This window comes from Calliphora vicina, unplaced genomic scaffold (genome assembly GCF_958450345.1).
Source record: "Calliphora vicina unplaced genomic scaffold, idCalVici1.1 scaffold_56, whole genome shotgun sequence".
In the NCBI taxonomy this organism is placed as follows: domain Eukaryota; kingdom Metazoa; phylum Arthropoda; class Insecta; order Diptera; family Calliphoridae; genus Calliphora; species Calliphora vicina.
This window is the reverse complement of record NW_027052583.1, coordinates 33961-39904: the sequence shown is the minus strand read 5'-3', so window position 1 is coordinate 39904 and position 5944 is coordinate 33961. Positions and strand designations below refer to the sequence as shown.

At 34.4% G+C, this 5944-nt stretch overlaps 1 long non-coding RNA gene across 1 annotated transcript; it reads left to right on the top strand.

Annotated features, from left to right (window-relative positions):
* The first annotated feature begins 3725 nt into the window (after positions 1-3725).
* On the top strand, positions 3726-4749 carry LOC135963036 (uncharacterized). Its single transcript, XR_010576810.1, has 2 exons — positions 3726-3872; positions 4505-4749. It is a non-coding gene; the product is annotated as an uncharacterized LOC135963036 (long non-coding RNA).
* The last annotated feature ends 1195 nt before the right edge of the window (positions 4750-5944 follow it).

Sequence of the window (5944 nt, the reverse complement as noted above, 5' to 3'; positions counted from 1 at the left end):
CTTTAAAAGATTCAGACACAAATTGTTTCCCATTATCAGAATGTAATATTTCTGGTACTCCAAATTTGTGAAAGACTTCTTCAATTAGGAATTTGTTGACAGCCTTGGTTGTCGCTTTTGGCATAGCTTTAAGTAACACAAATTTAGTTTTGTGATCAAGAACGATAAATATAAATGTGTTACCTATTTTTGACCTTGGGTAAGGACCTAAAAAATCTACGTATATCTTCTGAAAAGGCCTATCTGTCACTACCTCTTTTCCCATGGTAGGTCTTAAGGTGTATTTGGGATGTTTAATTTCTTTGCAACATTGACATTTACCGACAAAATCTTTTATCTGATTCACCATTGAAGGCCAGTAGAAAAATTCTCTTATGTTGTAAAGAGTTTTAGCAGTTCCTCCATGTGACGTGTTATTTTCATGGGCTTTTCTTATAATTTCCTCAGTCAATCCTGTAGGTAGCCATATTTTCCAGCACTCTTCGTCGTTCTCAAAATTTTCACTTGTAAATTTGATTTTCTTGTATATGATACTTTCGCTGACTTTTAGATCGGGCAATCTGTCTTTATTTTGTTCGATGGTGTCAATTAGTGCTAAATATTCTTCGGTTTTAAACTGTTCAGAATCGAAATTTATAAAATTTGTTTCATTTGCCACGATTTCATCTACTTCCGTTCTAGACAGCATGTCTGGTACCACATTCTTAGTTCCTTTTCTATGCTCGATCTCAAACTTGTACCCTTGAAGCTTCAGACTCCATCGAGCTAGGCATCCGCTAAGGTCCTGTTGCTTCATAAGCCATTTGAGTGAAGAGTGGTCTGTTATGACTGTGAAGTCCATTAACTCAATATACCGACGGAACTTTTCAATCGCCAGCACAACCGCCAGGCACTCTTTTTCTGTGGTGGAATAATTTTTTTGTGCTGGATTAAGTTTTTTGGAAAAATATTCAATGGGATGCTTTCCACCTTCGTCATCCTTTTGGAACAGGACTGCTCCTACACCGACGTTTGAGGCATCACATTGAACAAAAAACGGGCGATTGAAATCCGGGCTAATCAGAATTGGACTAGATACTAGTTTTTGTTTAAGAGTTTCGAAAGCTAACAAGGCCTCATTTATTAATTTAATTTAATCTAATTTACTAGCATCTGGTTTGATTTTTCCGCCTCCTACGATATATCCTAAATATTTTAGTTCTCTATAGCAGAATTTCGACTTTTCCATATTTATCGTGAGTCCAGCTGCAGTGAGTCTTTCACCTACTAATTTTAGCATCTGAATGTGTGTTTCAAAGTCGGAAGATACCACTAATAAGTCATCTAAATAAACAAATATTCGATCCTTTAGTTCCGCTGGTATGACCTTATCCATAAGGCGGCATAAACGCTGTGCAGCGTTGCACAAACCAAATGGCATCACCTTAAATTGGTATTGCGGCCTCCCAGGGACCGTAAAAGCTGTTTTGGGGCTACTATCTTTGTCCAAAGGGATTTGCCAGAAGGCATCCTTGAGGTCTATAGACGAAATAAAATATGTGTCGCCCAGCCTTGCAAGTAGACCATCGATGTTTGGGAGAGGGTATGAATCCTTTTTGGTGACTTTGTTTAGCTCCCTGGCATCGAGGCAAAGTCTATTCTTATTAGGTTTTATTACCAGCGTAACACGGTTATTCCATTCAGCACATGTTGTTTCCTCAATAACGTTCAACATGATCATGCGGTCCAATTCGGCATACATCAAATTTTGAACAGCGGGACTTACTGGAAAGTGGCGTAATTTCTTCGCTGGGGCTTCCCCTGTTTCAATTGTATGGGTCTCTAGCTTGGTTTTACCTAGTCCAAATTTTGTGTAGCATTTGAATGAACTTTTGGCTTCTTCTAACATTACTTTTTGTTCCCATGATAGTTGATGTATTAGTTGGCTATCTGGTTCATTTTCTACTGAGATTTCATTTATTGTATCTTCCTCTAAACTTAGCTTAATTCCTATTTTCCGCCAAAAATCGTAGCCTAGTATTAGTTCTTGAACTAAGTTCGGGACAAGATATAATATTAAGTCTACAGTTTTTTTACCTACAGATATACTTGCGTTAACTTTTCCTATTATAGTATGGTTTTTACCATCAGCCGTTTTTATTGACGATTTAAAGTCCAATATTTTGGCATTCATTTTATTTACATTGTTTAAACAATTATTACCTAGACAACTTATAGTAGCTCCGCTGTCCATGAGCCCTTTAAATGGTAAGTTGTTTATACATACGTCCATGTATGGTCTTAGATCTTCATTGCTATTAACTGAGGCTGATGCTATTATTTTTCGCTCGGTCTTTCTTCTGTTATACCTTTCTCTTGTTTTCTCTATTCTATTACTTGTAATTGGATTATAATCGCTAAATATTCGATCCCTTACTCTATTGTAGTTTTCCATACGGACTTCAAATGGTATGTTATGTATTATTTGTTTTTGGAATGGAACTTGTGTGGTAGTTTCAGCTCTGTTCATAATCACAGGACTCTTCCAATTGTCTGAATTAATCTTAGTAATGATGTTATCTTTGAAGTTTAGCTCCCTATACAAATTATCTGTTTTGTCGTCCGAATTTGCTATAAAAGTAGATTCTACTGGGCGGGTCTCATTTTCGAACATGCTTGCCCAGTTTTTTGCATGTTCACTTGATGGTTTCCCTGACATTTTGGGCAGCTTGGTGTCGTTACGTTCTCGAACCCACACCTGTAGCAGAATAGGTTCCTTTGAACTACTGTGCATTCGATAAATGAATGGCCTATTGCTTTGCAATTCCAGCAGACTAACTGTTTAGCAGATAAGGAGTTTTGTCGAAGTGCTTCAATATTAAATGTGTCGTTGTCTTCTGAAATCATGTCCTGCTCTAGTTCAGCTACTCGCCTGTAGTTTTGCATATGTTGACGATATGGAGTTCATTTTGCTATATTTCTTTCGGCTCTTTTGCATTCTTCAAGTAATTGGTCGATAGAATAAATTTTTATTGGGAAAATGAGCTGTGCTAATCCATCTTTCAGGTTGTCTTTCATTATCCGCACTAGTTCGTCTTCGGGCACATTGTGACGCATCTGGTTTTTCAGTTTAACAATATCGGAAATGAAAGCATCTGCTGATTCCGCTGGTAATTGCCTTCGTTCCATTATCTTGCGATGGATTTCAAAATCGCTTTCAAAATTACGGAATTTCTTTATGATGTCTTTTCTGAATGTTGTCCACTCACAAAATGGGTTTTGCATTCGGTATGACCAAAACCAACTGCTGGCATTACCGGTCACCAAATGGTGAAATCCCTTCATTACTACATCCCAAGGACAGTTGTAGTCAGCTCTCAGAGCTTCAACTCTGAAGACAAAATCTTCGACAGTGAATGACTTATTTGTCCCGTCAAATTTAAGTCCCCATTTTTCCAATTGACATGGTGTAAATGGTTTATATCTGGCCGCTACATTCTCGTTCATGTTTGGTTGGAATCGGTGATTTGGGAATTGTTGGAATGGAGGTTGAAAGTCTATGTGTGGTGGAAAAGTGTTTGGAGGGTGATTTATATGTTGGAATGGCTGTAGATTTGGATGTTGTTGTGGAGGATTAAGATATTGTTGGTTCATTGACCGTTGTCCACGAGCGTTCATATTTTGTAGATATGAGTGATCAGTAAAACGTGGCATCTCATTTCTAACGTTTTGGTTTTCTAGGATAGAAGTACGCTCAGATCTTAGTGAGTCGCGTATAATCCGGGGTATCATTACTTGCATATTCTCCTGCACATCTCGCATGATAGTTGCTTGTGCCGCTTCTACAGATGCCCGCACATAATCATGAAGTGTTAATCCATCCTCGTTTACAGGTAAATCCGGACTAATTTCTTCATTAAGTCTTGGTAAGTTTGGCTGATTATTTGACATGTTATTTGATTCTTGCCCACTTCTGTTTCTGGCGGTAATACTACTGTATGGAGGTGTTGTTATAGTGCAGTCGCTATTATCAATAGATGACGTAGTTAATGGCCCAAACCCAGGTGGAAATTGTAGACTTAGTAAAGGTGTTACTGCGTTTGTAGTTACCAATGGATGAGGTATTGCAGTTATGTTATGTGGTGTGGATGTTGTTGTGGTCAATGACGTGGCTACTGTATTCTTATTTTTCGCAGCGTTAGTTCTACTCGATGACCTAAGATTTCTAGTATTCATTTCAAAAAAAAACTAATGTCATATCTTCCTACTTAATTCGTATCGAAAATCGCCCCAAATGTTTAAAACGTTTTCTCCTTTTCATATAAATTGTCGCGAAAAAGTTTTTATAGAAATTTGTATCTAATTTATGTGATATATGTATTTGTTTGTATGTCCAGTTAGTATTTATATTTGTACATAAAAAACAAAACAAGTTAGTTTTAAATAAGATAACAACTATTAGTAATACTAATTACAATTGTTAATAACAAAATTATTTATTATATGTATATGTTTTCTTTTTCAGATAACAACATGTTATGGTTGAATTTTTGTAGCTTGGCAGAAATAAAGAAATTGATGATGCTCTAGATTCTCAGCCCTGATATCCACAATTATTCATCTAAATAGCACTCAAATAAATCTAAATTGTTTTTTAGAATATTGAATATCTTTAAATAAATTGTGAAATGTAAATTCTTGTTTCTTTATTATAATAAAAAAATTTAATTTGTACCATGTTAAATTTTGTATATGAAGTTTGTTGCTTAAGTCTTTTTTTTTTTTTTTTTTATCTGTAGTTATGAATAGAATCATGAATGTTAATATTAAAAAATGTTTGAGTTTCGTAGAATCACTTCTCTTCTCCTTCAAAGTAAAAGCAAATGAACATTTAACTACATTGGTCTTTTAGATCATGACTTTAGCTTTGAATTCGATTTGAATTGATTCTACTTAACTCTACTCAGTAACCAGTGGCTTTCTTGGAATAGTCGCAACGCAGGCATGATACTATATGTAACTTCCGGGACATACCATCCTTAAAATTCACTTCGTACTGAGTTTATGCTTTTTTTTATAAAAAAAAAAAGCTGAACGTTGGGCGCCAAATTGTGATAAACCTTGTCTTTAAGGAAATGGCACGCTGGTGTTTGCTGCGGCTGTAGCTCGCCGGAAATGGGGGGGTTGTTTTTCCTTGGGTTTTCACAATTATAAGTTCGTGCCATCATAAAAGAACAAAAGACCGGACAAGACAGAGTAGGAACCACCATACATTAAACGGACGGACATATATTGTTGTTATGCACCAACAACAAATTCAACATGGCAGGACTAGAGTGCACAGGATTAGGTGACATGTTCCTGGATAGGCTGCCCTCCCACTATGACATGTTTCAGTCATCCTTGACATCATTCTGGCCTACTGAAAGATTGATTTTCTAAATGATGTCCCTAAATAATAAACTCACCAAAAACTATATTTGACCAAGCTACATTTCAACCAAAATAATAACTTTTAGCACATAATTTACAAATTATACAAGTTTATTAACAAAAATTATTTTTTAACATAATACATTAATAATTTAAGTAGTATTACAAAAGAAATAATTTAGTTTCATTCATAATATTTTAACAAATTTATGAACATTTAACAATATACATATAATAATACAAGAATTTTAACAATAATATAAAATATTAACAATAATACAAAATATTAACAATTTATATACGTCTATATAACATTATATTAAAAAAAAACATTAATAGAAAATAAATAATATTAGATTAGATTGAGATGTTTTTTTTTTTTTTCTGTTATTATTATTACTTTATTATTGGTTTATCATGTTATTAATTTTATAGTTAATTTATTATTTATTAATTAAAATAAAAAATATTATAGTTAGATTATATATATCAAGTTGTATTTTATTTTGTTATTATTAAGTTTCTCATAAGT